The sequence below is a fragment of the Bidens hawaiensis genome, unplaced genomic scaffold (genome assembly GCF_021521415.1).
Source record: "Bidens hawaiensis isolate Kalapana, Puna unplaced genomic scaffold, B.hawaiensis_p1.1 tig00004748_1, whole genome shotgun sequence".
NCBI classification, from domain to species: Eukaryota; Viridiplantae; Streptophyta; class Magnoliopsida; order Asterales; family Asteraceae; genus Bidens; species Bidens hawaiensis.
Window position 1 is genome coordinate 1 of NW_027491294.1, and position 14,882 is coordinate 14,882.

General features: G+C 40.5%; 1 pseudogene across 1 annotated transcript; it reads left to right on the top strand.

Annotated features, from left to right (window-relative positions):
* Positions 1 to 3,347: 3,347 nt before the first annotated feature.
* LOC143627938 (abscisic-aldehyde oxidase-like) lies at positions 3,348 to 9,486 on the top strand (annotated as a pseudogene). Its single transcript, XR_013152670.1, has 8 exons — positions 3,348 to 4,093; positions 4,926 to 5,176; positions 5,823 to 6,032; positions 6,125 to 6,343; positions 7,113 to 8,173; positions 8,278 to 8,376; positions 8,879 to 9,068; positions 9,146 to 9,486. The product of XR_013152670.1 is annotated as an abscisic-aldehyde oxidase-like (transcript).
* Positions 9,487 to 14,882: the final 5,396 nt, after the last annotated feature.

Consider the following 14,882-nt stretch of genomic DNA (forward strand, 5'->3'; position numbering starts at 1 on the left):
ACTTGATCTAAAAGAAAAAAGTCAGAAAATAAAAGCGCAATACATACCTTGGCGCACTGCCGTTCGCGAGTTAAACATCGCCATGAAGTCCATTCTCCCCCTTTTTGGGGGTAAAACAGGGGACTTCGAAGCGACCTCCGGCGCAGCCTCGGCACCTTGTTGCGCCTGAGGTTGATCCACCAAGGTCGCCGGCTCTACAAACATAAGCAAAGATTCATTAATAATTCTATCAGAATCGCGCTCATAAAACCATAAAGTATAAGCAAAGTATACCTGTCGAAGAGGAAACAGCAGGCGCAGCGCCGCTTCCCTTTTCTGCCGAGCGAAGGGAGGAGGTGGCGGCACCATATCTCGTGTGGACAGGAGGTCTGCCCACATTTTGAGGCAAGGAAGACAAGGAAAACTTGGAGGTAAACTCCTGGGTTTTCTCAAGTCCCTTCGCCTGAGTAGGAGGATCCTAAGCAACAGGGGCATCATCTTTCTTCTGTTTCTTACTGGCCCCTGCGCCAGTTTTCCCTTTAGCTTTACGCTTTAGTTGGGGCACCTCAGCCTCCTCCTCCTCCTCCTCCTCTTCCGCGAGCTCCAGCTCGTAGTTTTCGAGCGCATCTACAACGTGCAACAGAAATGTTAACCAAATTTGGTATTATAAAGGCATAAGCATAAGTACAAAGGCTTACCAGGCGCGTCGCTGTTAAAGCGAAATCCCAGATCAACAGGGATGAACATGTCATCGAAGCGATCGGGGAAGCCAACTTCCCCAGCGCCCAGCGCGACAGAGCCACTCTCCATATGCTCATCATAGGCGGCGTGGACATACTCCTTGCTTACTGCACAAAACAAGACAAATGATATCAGCAAAACGAATTATATTCGCGCAGAAGTAATGCAATGAGTTAATAACTTACACAAGCCGTCAACTTGGATAACAGGCTCAGTCGCGCTGTCGGCCCACCTCCTGCTCATACCAACCCTCACCAGCGCCTCCTCGCAAATGTTCTTGGCGGGGGATGGTTCAGCAGTCAACTTTTTAACCCAGGCGCCAGTTGGGTTCTTGAAGACACCCACATCCGCGGGCGCAGAAGAGATCGCGCGCTTGGTCATGCGGATGGGGATCACACCAGCCTTAATATAGAAAAATCTCTCAGACCAGTCATGAAGGCTCTTGAAGGAAACAGTGCAGCACTTGACCTTCTGACTGCGAGGAATAAATGAGAACCAAGAATCTTGGATCTTTGGCTTATAAAAAAACTGAAAGCGTCGAGGGGTGGGCTCCTCACGCTGAGATTTGCACATGAACTCAAAGTGAGTCATGCGCACAAGTCCAAACGGATGGACTTGGGATATGTGAATCCCATAGAATCGAAGCAGCGCACCCACAAACCTTGTCATCGGGAGACGAAGGTTGCAGTGGGTGAAAAAATGGCAATACAGGGAGATATAGCCGGTGGGCGGATCCGCCGCCGTTTGCCCAGCCGCCGGCAGCATGCAGCCATACTCAGGGAGAAAACCCTGAGAGGCGATAAGACTGTCAAAATCGGACTGCCTCAGTTTACAGAGGATCTCATCCCACTTCTTCACTGCCTTGATCTTCCCCACCTCCTCCGATGAGGCCTCGGCAGCCCTTTTCCCCTTGCCGGTCTTCTTCAAAGTAGACATTACTAACGACTTCACACGGCGTTGGCTGGGGGAGATTGTGGTGTCTGGGCTATCAGACATACAACTGTAAAATCGGACAGAGGATACTTCAAGAACGGAAGTCTGGAAGCAATAGACAGGCAATCGGAACAAAATGGAAGAAAAAAGCTCTGAAATAACAAGGAAGATGAAGGATAAAAACTCAAAGGGCTTGTTTTTATAGGCCCAGGAGAGAGAGAAATTGGTACTGATCAGACTTCACGCGCCCCCACTCGCAGGTGTAAGCCAACGCGAGCGCGACACGTGTCCCTGACACTGTGTGAGGGGACACGAAAGGGAACGAAACAGGTACTGCCAGAGTTCACGCGCCACCACTCGCAGGTGTAAGCCAACGCGAGCGCGACACGTGTTCCTGACACTGTGTGAGGGGACATGAAAGGCAACTGTAGCACCTCGAGCACACGAAAAGTCTGACACGTCTCCATCTCTGACGCATGTCAGCAACAACCAACCACGTACAGGGACGATTCGTTTCAACCAAAAGGATAGAATTTCGCGCAACGATGAGCAATAAGAAGAAAAAGACAAACCCTATTAAAAGAGCAAACTATTAAGTCTAATATCTATCTTACCTCGCTCGCGCGAGACAAGACACACATTAGACTGGGGGGGCTTGAAGAGGTATGTACCCGCCTCAACACCGAGCGAGGCGGGTCAACCCACAAGACATAGACAAGAGGCTTCAAATCAAGATATTATGAAGGCACAAAGCCAAAACCTATGCGCATGGCGCATATCACATGCTCATGCATCACATGCTCATGCATCACATATGCTCACGCATCACATATGCTCACGCGTATCACATGCTCACGCACCATATATGCTCACACATATCACATCTGCGCGTGGCGCATCCGCGCGTGGCGCATATCACATGCTCACGCATCATACATGCTCACGCATATCACATCTGCGCGTGGCGCATCCGCGCGTGGCGTATATTACATATGCTTGTGCATATCACATCTGCGCATGAAACATCTGCGTGTGAGAATAAAGAGAAGACCTCGCGCATCCTCAGGATAAGCGCATATCACACATGCACATAATCAACCTCGTCCTTATCCAAATCAGGATAAGGACAACCTTGATTGTGCACGTCAGACAACCTTCCAGAAGGTATCCTTTAAGGAATAAGAATATGCTGATGTTGACAGCTACCAATGAAAGGTGGACAACTCAGCAAAACTCATGTGCTACCACGTGATTGCACATGGGTCAGGTAAAATACCTGGGTCAGAGAATAATCAATGAAAAAGCACCAGGTGTCCTAAGGACACGGGCGCAAAGCAATAGGAGGAGGCCAAAAAGGCCCTAATTGGGTCTGAGCCCAATCATTGGAAACCCTAGCACTATAAATACCACATCAACTCCACAAGGAGAGGTACGCCATATTACGCAATATTAAGCAATATTAAGCAATACAAGCTAGAAAATAGATTCCAATTCCTTACTCACTCTCAGATTATTATCTTCTCCTACAATCTCTTATTCTCACATCGGAGGGTTACCCCAAAGAGGACCCCTCTGTCCCTTTCTGAGGGGTAAGTTTACGGTGCTGTTCATTTTGTAGGTGGAAGAATCCAGATTCCAGAGAACCATCGGTGAAATAACATAATCATACCCGAGGAAAGTTGATCGTCTACCAGTGAGTCGATCCACGTTTCTTCAGCGAGTGTAGGTGGAAATTTGGTAATGACACAAAGAAAGAATTTTCCTTCCGATATTGCCACTGTATTTCTTGCAGTGAAGTCAAAAGTTACCATCTTGACAGGGGTAAAAAGGGAAACTTTTACTTTAGAGGAGTTTCTTGAAAAGCCTGCTTTAGATTCAAGAAGTGTGCTTTTGAGTGTATTTGTCCCGTGTTTGATTCCAACCAAAAATGGGTACCCAGAAAACACTAAAATAATATTTCAAACTTATCGGGTTTCTTCGCGTCCTCTCGGGAACGCGTTATCTTATTTAAACGCTGCTTTTTTGGCTGAAGTTTCTGTCTGTGATAGTGGTGTTAACATTAACAGCATTCGGTTGGCTTTTGGTTATTTGGGGGATAGACGTGCAATAACCGCCAGCGCGGTTGAAAATTATCTTGTTGGGAAAAGATTAAGTGTTGATTTGATATATGAAGCTGTTAAGTTATTAAGGATTGTTGTGTCTTCTGAAAATGGGACATCACATCCCGCTTATCGGTCAAGTTTGGCTGTTGGTTTTCTGTTTGACTTTCTTTGGCCATTAGTTGAAGTTGACTTTCCTGGAGTTAGGTCAAGATTAACATTTGACCATTCTGAAACAACAACGTTGTTGTCATCTGCAAAGCAGGTGATAGAATCAAGTGATGAACATTACCCTGTTGGTCAACCGATTGTAAAGACTGGTGCTGCAATCCAAGCTTCTGGTTTGTATTACTCGACACAATTAATAATTTATTTATGATTCAAGATAAGGTCTAGAAGTGGAAAAACTGACAGGAGTGGGTTAGCTAATGGGTCAAAATGGGTCCAGCTTAGGCTTGTAAACGAGCCGAACAAACACGAATGGAGCATGTTCGTGTTTGTTCATTTAACTTAACCAAACAATTGATCGAACAATTAACCATATATGGTTTTCTTGGTCGTGTACGTTCGTTAAGAAATGAACATATGTGTTTATGTTCGTTCGCTAACAGCATAAACGAATGAAAATAGTTGATGAGCTAATATTAGTTAAAATTAACGTGCCGAACAACGTGTTGGGCCTAAAAAGTTATTACAAGTTTATAACTACAGTAAGTTGTAATGGGCCTACAAATTTTAAATGAACATATTAACAAACGCAAACTATCGTACTTAAACAAACGTAAATTAACGAACATCATTGAGCGTGAAGGAACGAACATAAACGAAGATAAATGAACGTACGAGACGCGTGTTCATGTTCGTTCGTGTAACTAAATGAACAAAAAATTTGATTCATGTTCGTTCGGTTGTTAGATAATGACCATAAACGAACTTCTAGCTAAACTGTTCACTGAACGTTTACTTGCGGTACGGGCAAATTCAGTTGGACCACAAATTTTTATTTGTTCAATAATAATCTTATTTTTAAAATCGAGACTATTCTAGAAGTTGTAAACATTAAACATACAAATTGGACAAACTTCTACCCGTTTGACTTGTTAATGGGTCAATATTTCCAGCTGGAAGTCAATGTCTTATCCACTCATATCTGAAGTGGCTTTAACTATACAGGTGAAGCAATATTTGTAGATGACATGCCTTCACCATTGAACTGCCTTCACGGAGCGTTTATTTACAGCACCAAACCGTTAGCACGGGTAACGGGTATTAAACTAAAGTCTGAAAAAGATGTAAATTCGGTTATTACATTTCAAGATATTCCAAAAGGAGGTGATAATATAGGAGCCAAGACCCTTTTCGGTCTCGAACCGTTATTTTCTGATGAACTTACTCATTGTACGGGCCAGCGTATAGCATTCGCGGTATTTAAACTCTCTTAGGGCTGTACATGAACCAAACGAACACAAATGGAGCATGTTCGTGTTCGTTTGTTTAACTTTAATTGAACAAAGATCGAACACGAACATTTAAATGAACAGGGTTTTTCTTGTTAGTATTTGTTCGTTATGAAAATGAACGTGTTCATGTTTGTTCGCTAATTGTATAAACGAATGGTTCATGAACGCACACAACTAAGCTAAAACTAATTATAGTAGATATAAACAACAATGTAATGGGCCTTGAAAATTATTAAAACTGGACTAAATCGTAACTGACATAAAAATTTAAATTCATATGCAAATGTGAATGAGGGAACTCAAGCAAACGTAAACTTACCAATATAAAAAAACATAAACGAAAGAACCTAATTAAAATTAAATGAACGAATGTAAACAAAAGTTCATGAACATAAATAAACAAACGAGACGCGTTCATGTTCATTCGTATAACTATACGAACAAATTTTTTTGTTCATGTTCATTCACTATTATAAACGAACATAAACAAACTTCTCACTGCACGGTTTACTGAACCTTTGGTTCGTTTACAAGCCTAATTACCCTCAAATATCTTATTTTATGTAAGTGTGAAGATTTAAGCTTGAAGGAAGCAATTGTGAGTTGTTAGGTTGCAGAGACACAAAAGAGTGCTGACGTGGCAGCTGATAGGGCAATAGTTGATTATGATATTAAAGACTTAGAACCACCTATATTAACCGTTGACCAGGCGGTTTTGAAATCGAGCTTTTTTGAAGTCCCGTCATTTATATACCCGTCACAAGTTGGTGATTTCTCAAAGGGGATGGCTGAATCTGACCACCAAATCCATTCGGCTGAGGTTGCTTTAACTAAAAGTTGAAACTTTCCTTTTGTGGGTATTTATTTATCTTATTTTTTCAAGCTTAACATGAATTTTCACTTTTTTTCCAGATTAAACTTCCGTCGCAATACTATTTTTATATGGAAACACAAACTGCGTTAGCAGTCCCCGATGAAGACAACTGTATGGTGGTGTACAGTTCCATTCAGGTCCCTGAATATGCACAAAGTGTCATAGCAAGGTGTCTTAATGTTCCTGAACATAACGTTCGGGTTATTACTAGACGAGTTGGTGGCGGTTTTGGTGGCAAGGCTCTTAAAGCTATGCCCGTGAGTATTGATTGTTTTAATGCCATTTTTTCAATATAAAACTTGTCAAATATCATATCTCTCTCTACAAAACTTGCCAAATATCGTATACACCCAAACCAAATTGTAAATATTCATAAATATCACACACACACACATTTTAATATATTTAGTAAAACAAATTCGTAGCATATCATTTTGGCGTTCATTTTCTTATAACATTAACATTTCAATTGTACCCATTTTTAACTCATTGTTTACTGCCTTTTTTTCATGTGTAATTTTTTATTCTTTTGCAGTTTTCAGTTGACTTGACTTAAAAATGAATTTTTATAAAGATTTTGTTTTTACCCATTTTTAACTCATCTTTATACTGCTTTTATTATTATTTTTTGGCTCTTTTTTTCTTTTCTTTGGATTTTTTATTGCCTTTTGGATTTTAGTTTTTTTCTTTGTAAAAAAGATCGAGTCAATTGGAAAACAGTAAAGAGTTAAGAAAAAGTAAAGATAACAAAGAATAAAACAGTAAAAAGAGGAGCTATAAAATGGATAAAAAGGGAAGTTTAAAGTTAAAAAAGAATATTGTCATATGAAATGTGTTATAGTGGATAAAGTTGATATTTCAATTACTATAGAGGGATAAATGTATATGTTATGTAGAATTTGGTTTAGATATATATGATAATTGACAAGTTTTATAGGTATGTGTATCAGATTTGTCAAGTTTGTAGGGCTATATATGAAACTATCCCAAAAAAAGTTAGTGTTATTACTGATACTGATAATATAGGTTGCAACAGCATGTGCACTCGCAGCATACAAATTACACCGTCCCGTAAGAACATACGTGAACCGAAAAACGGACATGATAATGGCAGGAGGACGACATCCACTGAAGATAAACTACACAATTGGGTTCAAATCAAACGGGAAGATCACAGCCCTACATCTTGATATTTTAATAAACGCGGGCATGTCACCCGACATTAGTCCCGTGTTACCATGGAACATGATGTGTGCACTCAAAAATACAATTTTGGCGCATTATCATTCGACTTTAAAGTATGCAAAACGAACCATTCGAGTAAATCCGCAATGCGGGCCCCGGGTGAAGTGCAGGGATCGTTTATAGCCGAGGCGGTTATCGAACATGTGGCGAGTTATCTTTGTTTAGACCCTGGTTTTGTTAGGGAAATTAATTTTCATAAGTTCGATAGTCTAAGGTTATTTTATGGCGTTGGTGCAGGTGAGCCATTAGAGTTTACTTTACCAACCATATGGGAAAAATTAATAATATCTTCAAACTTTGACCATAGAGTTGACTTAGTCAACGATTTTAATAAAAACAATACATGGCGTAAAAAGGGTATGTCTCGGATTCCAATCTTGCATGAGGTGTCACTTAGGCCAACAACGGGTAAAGTGAGTATTTTACGAGACGGTTCGGTTGTGGTGGAAGTTGGTGGTATTGAGTTGGGTCAAGGACTATGGACCAAGGTCAAACAAATGACTGCTTATTGTCTAAGTGCAGTTCAGTGTGGTGGGACTGAGGGGCTGTTGGATAAGGTTCGGGTCGTTCAAGCGGATACTTTGAGTATGGTTCAAGGCGGGTTCACTGCTGGAAGTACAACTTCTGAAGCGAGCTGTGAAGCGGTTAGACTTTGCTGCAATGTTTTGGTTGAAAGACTTGTTGCGTTAAAAGAGAAGTTAAAAGAACAAATGGGTTCGGTTAATTGGGAGTTGCTTATTATGCAGGCAAATATGCAATCGGTTAATTTATCAGCAAGTACGTTTTTTGTACCAGAGTTTACGGCTATGAGATATATTAACTATTGCGCTGCAGTTAGTGAGGTAAGCTTCATGGTTAGTTCATTTTTTGCCCTACATCCTTCTAAATTTTAAACGTGTGAATCTTCGTATTCTAACTATTTTGTGGCGAATGTGGTTATAAACAGGTGGAAGTAAATCTTTTGACTGGGGAAACCAAAATCTTGCAGACAGACATTATATATGATTGCGGTCAGAGCTTGAATCCTGCTGTGGATATGGGACAGGTTTGTGGTCATGAACTCATGATAATCAATTAGTTAATGATGAATTCATGTTTTTAGTTTCCCAACAGAGAGGTATTTTGGTACTTTTACTGTATCGAGTGTATTTCGGAAACTTTACCATACCGAGGGGTTATTTTGGTAATTTTACTGTACCAAGGAGTATTTTGGTAGTTTGTGTACCCAGGGCTATTTTGGTTATGTTACTGTACCAAAGTGGTAGTCTGGTAATTTACTGTACCGGGGGGGTATTTTGGAAGTTTTAGTGTACCTAGGGGGCTAGGGTTTTTGGTAGTTTTACTGTACCTTGGAGATAGTCTGGTAATTATACTGTACCGAGGGGGTATATGGGTCACTCTTCTGTGCCTATGGTATTTTGTTAGTTTTACTGACTGGGGTAATTTAGTAATTTTTACTGTACCTGGGGGGGGGGGTGTTTTGGTAATTTTACTATAACTAGGGGGTATTTTGGTAATTCTACTGAACACGACTTGGTTTCTTACAGATTGAAGGGGCTTTCGTGCAAGGAATCGGGTTCTTCATGCTTGAAGAGTATCTTACGAACTCGGATGGCATGGTGATTGTGGATGGTACATGGACATACAAGATACCGACAATCGACACCATACCAAAACAGCTAAACGTGCAAATACTAAACAGCGGGCATCATAAAAAACGCATGCTATCTTCAAAAGGTATGGTCAAAAGAAGTCAACAAGTCAAACAAACGGATAATGTTCCATGTTTCTTATGTTATTGGTGTGACATGCAGCTTCAGGTGAGCCGCCGTTGCTTCTTGCAGCTTCGGTTCATTGTGCAACTAGAGCCGCCATTAAAGAAGCGAGAAACCAACTATGTCATTGGAAGGGGTTGGATGGTGGTTCTGATACGATGTTTCAGTTAGATGTTCCTGCCACCATGCCAGTGGTGAAAACGCTCTGTGGGCTCGATAATGTTGAGTTCTATCTTCAGAGTTTGTTGTCTAGTTCATGAAAATGGTATGTGTAAGTGTGTAACCATGTTGTTGATATTATAGAATAATAAAAACCCTGTAATGTGTTGTATATTATTGATCGACTGTTTATAAGAGTACATTAGAGATCATCACAGAGGAAACTCAAATCAAAATGTATCGCTCACTGTGATAAGATGTTACAATAAATTTCGGTTTATATATATTCAATCTAATAGATACATTGTTGGTGTTGCTTGTAACACAAAATATGGGACTGGTGATGGGAAGATGAATTACATGGAAATTGATCAAGAACTTGAGGCCAACAAACCACAATGGTTCCAAGAAGATCATGATGTCAACAACTTCTGATGCGGTCATGAGTTACGCGTAGATGCCATTTAATTTTTGTTTAATTCATGACGCCGCCGTTTTAGCTCAGTTTCACCATAAATACCAACGGTTCCTTGGTTTCAAAACACACCAAGAAACACTTGATGCACGCATAATTTCTAGCAATTTTTCATCTTTTATGTTCTTCATTTTCAAGGTCAACTTTCAGCAGGTGCTAGCTCTTCCCCAATAATGTCACTGCTCTTGCTGTTGTAACCTAGGAAACAAGTGAGTTCTTTTGGAAGACTTGAAATTCTTTTTAAGAGCTCGTGTAAAACACGAATCCTCAGCTAACAAACTTGATATTCTTAACCTCGTATTTTGTTTACTTCAGTTATAAAAGCATTTGTACTTAACAGTTTTTCATTTAATTTTTGTGTTGCAGTTTAACTAAAAATTTTCTTATTAAATTTATATACGAATGGTTCTTACAGTAATTTTATAAGTGAGATTATTATCTTTTTGAACTATTCACTATTTACGGTTCTTAATTTCACTTAGAGGTCCTTTAAAAGTAAAGTAATATTATCACGTTTATGTAAATAATTTACGGTTCTTTATAATTGTAGCAGTAAGGCAAATTGGATTTTAATAATCTCAACTAACTGTTATTGGCCGATAATAATCTCAACTTAGTTTATTCCTATCGGTGGTCCCAAATTTTAAAAAAAATTGGCTCTCAATGTTCTCTTGTTAAAAAAAACTTAACGACGTTAAGTTTTTTTCAAATTCAAATGGATTTTTTAAGGTTTTTGATAAGGAGAGTACGAGTCGATTGATGTAAACTTTAGCTCGAAATGATGCTCAAAACGGCTTGATTAGTGTTTCAAATCGGGTGTTTGAACTTCAAATTAACAAAAATTAAATTGTTTGGAGCATCGTTTCGAGCTAAGTTTTACAAGAATCGATTCTTGTCTTTCTTCCGATCAAAAAACCTAAATTTTTTAAATTTGGGACCACCGGTGAAAATAAACTCAGTTGAGATTATTATCAGACAATAACATTTAGTAGGGATTATTACAATCCAATTTACCTAGTAGTAATGATAAAGAAAAATAACAACAATCAACGTAATAATACTATTATTCTATATACAGAAAAAAGAACACGACTACAAAGATAAACAAGTTAAAACACCAGCAAAGGTTGATGAAATAAAAATCTTTTTACAGCTATTATGGATTAATTAACTTAAATATTTGACTGATATAATTAACATCATAATTATCTTTTTACGGTTTGTTTGCGCGTGGTAAGAAAAATCTTGAACAATCCATTTGACAGTTTGACAAAATTCAGGATTTGCCTTGAAATGGACTATTATTTTCTTGACGTAGGCCCTTTTGTTTTGACTTTTGACTCTAGATTCTTTTCGTTTTGTTATAAAATTATTTCCCTTTTGTATAAATATGTACATGATTTGTATTTTGTAACAATATTAACTCTATTTTTTAAACATAAAAACTAATTATAACATTACACTAGGTTATAAGACTGAGGGTAATGGGGGTGAACAAGGGGCGCGACCGCCTACGTGGCTCGCGAACACGGCTACACCCCTCAGGTGAGCCAGGCGCGGTTGGACCGCGGCGCGTAAAAGAGGGAGAGAGAGGAGTGTGTGTATGTTTTGAGAGAGAGAGAGGAGTGTGTGTATGTTGGGTTTTTGAGAGAGAGAGAGTAGGTCCGGTGGTCCGGTGGTGTGATATGTGGTGGTGGTGGTGGTCCGGTGATCGGTGAAGGTGAAGAAGCCATGTGGTGGTGTGAACGATCCGAGGAAGAAGCCCCGGATGGTGGTGGTGGTGTGATCTGTGGTGGTGGTGGTCCGGTGGTCGGTGAAGGTGAAGAAGCCATGTGGTGAAGGTGAAGAAGAATATTAATATTTATATTAAAATTAATATTTAAAATAAATAAACAAATAACTGGATCAAGCCCCGGATCACCTGGATCACTACACCCTCTGGGGCTTGGTTGGGGGGCTTGATTCATGGCCATGCCATTACCTACGTGTCAGATTTTGCTTGGCTCACCTGAGGCTCAACCAAGCCACATTACCCTAGGCTAAGGGTGCTAACTGCTAAGGGCATATGAAAATCATGAAAGGTATGAAGAATGGAACCAACCAATAACTTAATAAGGTATTAACATTTGATATTCACTAGGAGATTATAGAGATTTAGTAGGGACACCCAAATCCATGGAGATTGTTCACATTTTACATTGGTTCACGAAACCGATTTGCTATTAAGTCTTTGTTCCAAAACGTGTAATTCTTGAAAAACTCTCAATCGAGACAACAAAAAACAAATCCATCACAAACAAAATTGTTAAACCAACTTTTTCAAACCGTATACTTTGAATATCACATATTTTGAATAGTGTATGCATAATTGGTGTGGTTCGGTTAATTATGTTATGCCTCACATCGAATCAAAATCGAACCATAACTTTTAGTTGGTGGTTATGGATTAAGCAAACCATCGGTTAACTCTTCTGTTCGGTTAATATGGTCAATGGTTATCACTCGGTTAATTAGGTTATTTGTTTATTGCTGAAAAAAATAATCCTTGATTCTCGAAATAAGAAGAAAATCATAAGGTAAAGAAGCATGCTAATAGACCACGTGTTGTGGATGGTTAATGGGGCGCCGTCCTTGCCACACAGGCAAGATGACGCCTGCTACTCCACGCCGAATAAAAATTAATTGGGGCTCCAAAAATGGAGAGCGTCATCCCATTAATTGCGTGAAACACAAATAATAAGTGGTTCATCCCCAATAATTAAACCTAGTTAACCCCATAATGTGCTAGCTAAAGGGCATACTAGTTAAAGTTTCACTGCTTGCGTGACAATAACGTAACAATTTAACTAGTGATTGGTGCCTAATTAAACCATAACATTTACTTATGCATTTGCAACATAAAGGAAAAACTGAAAAGGGCCATTTGGTTACTTTGTTAAACTATGAAAGAATGAGCCTTCTTTAATATTACCATTTACTCCCATGATCCTTTTTCATCTTTTACTTCTTTATATGCTGATTGGGTTAAGTGCTTGCAAAAATATCCTTTTGGACTCCACTTTTTAAGTTAATATATGAGTCTTTTTAGACATCTACGAGATTAGCATGCTTCAATCCATACACGTATTCATGGAACTTGCAAATGTGTGTGACGTTACGAGACTTATGCTTATAAACGCCCTCACTAAGGTGCGTTTTTAGGGAAACCATTTGCAAATTCTTTGTCATGACTATCATTCCGAGTAATGACGTAGAAAGTATTATACTCATTATATATGTCACTTTGGAGGAATGTTTTCTCATGGTATGCACTATGAGATCAGATGAAAAATTTAATCAAAGTCGTGTATAAAAATACGTGAATCCGAAATCTATTAAGATTTTTTTTTTTACTTTGAAGACTTGTAACATCATTGGAGGGATGATTTATCCACAATACTTTTTTTATAACAACAAAACTTCTTAAATTTCATAACTTCTTATGTTATCTCATTCGTGTCTTCGGTATTTTATACTAAAATAATATGTAGTATAAGTTTATAATGCAATCCTTACGAGGATCAAGTAACACACTTGAAGAGATAGGTCTCAGCAGAGCCCAGTTGGACCCGCAAGACTCACCTCAAAGAGGGACGTCTGCGCAGTTGAACCCGCAAGACTCACCTTCAACAGGGACGTCTGCGCAAAGGCTAAACTCGCAAGACTCACCTTGAAGAGACGTCTGCGCAGAAACCAACTGGATCCGCAGGACCCACCATGCTCAGAGACGTGACGTCCTTACGCGCAGTACGCAAGCTGTTCCCGCAGGAAAAGACTCCCAATGGTCGACGTACTCCGCCTGTTCCCGCAGCAACGGATACTAGCCATCAGGGAAGGCTACCCGCGCAGCAAGGCTACACGCACAAGGCACTTAACTCTTAAATAATTCAGTAATGTCACCTGAAGAAGGAGCGAGCAAGCCGGGAATACTCCCGCACAAAGCCGGGAACACTCCCGCACAAATGAGCCAGTCCGTACGATACTGGAGGATCTTTTGTACTGTACCTGACGAGGTATGGACAAAAGATCTGACCAAAGATACGACAGCTCACTGACAACAGTATGACGACCAGCACGCTCTTGTACTATATGTCACTATCAGCCGCTGCCTACTCACCAACCTGTCGGAGGACGTGCATAACCTGCAGTTGGTGGAACAGGAATAGTACACAGCCGGCCTGGTCACTATCAGCCGCTGCCTACCCACCAACCACCAGCATGGCACGTGCGTAGCCCACAGTTGGCAGAACAGGAATACTATTCAGCCGGCTGTACCTGCTTGGAAACCTACCTTCGGCTATAAATACTCCAACACCTTGGAATGGTATGGACACATTACATTTACATTACATTACCTTATCATATCTTATCTTTTCTAGCAATCTCTTAATATACACTTATATTCAAGAGCAATCTAGTCTGATTCTCACGCCGGAGGGTGGTCACAAGGAGGTACCCCCCCTTCTCAGTGACGAGCTCACGGTGTCTGTTTTGCAGGTCATCAGAAGAACCATCTTTGCCGGACCTAACCCCTCGTGGGAAACATCTATTTAACCCCCAGATTATCCGTAATCTGCCCGGGGTCACTTAGTGTTTCTTCATTGGCGCCATCCGTGGGACCAAAGCTAGAACTAATTCTCAGTTTTTTCAAAACCTCCGAAACAAAATGGTTAACGTTACTCCGGTCCCCAGGCCAGGGAGTAACCAAGAAACCCCGGTAACCACAACCCCAGCTACTGGGTGGAACACCGGCGAATACACACATTTTACGAACACTACCCCGGTTACCCAAGCCGGGGCAAGTGCAGTAAACAATCCTCCCCTGGGATTCATTGATACCCAGGTGGAAAGACAACAGACGAGCCCCCCCCCCCCCCCCCCCCGCCAAACACTTGAACAAGTTAAAGCGTGGGCGGAAAAACGTCAAAGGGAATTCCAAGTTGAGTTGGATGAACGCTTACGTTCACTCCAACAGGCTGACGAATTCGAAAGCACTCGACAACAGCTCAACATGAGCAATGAGTGCGAGTACTTGGACGATGATTCGGAGGAATCCGACACCTACGCAAACCCTCGCCATAGGGCGAAAGGGAAGCGTAAGGA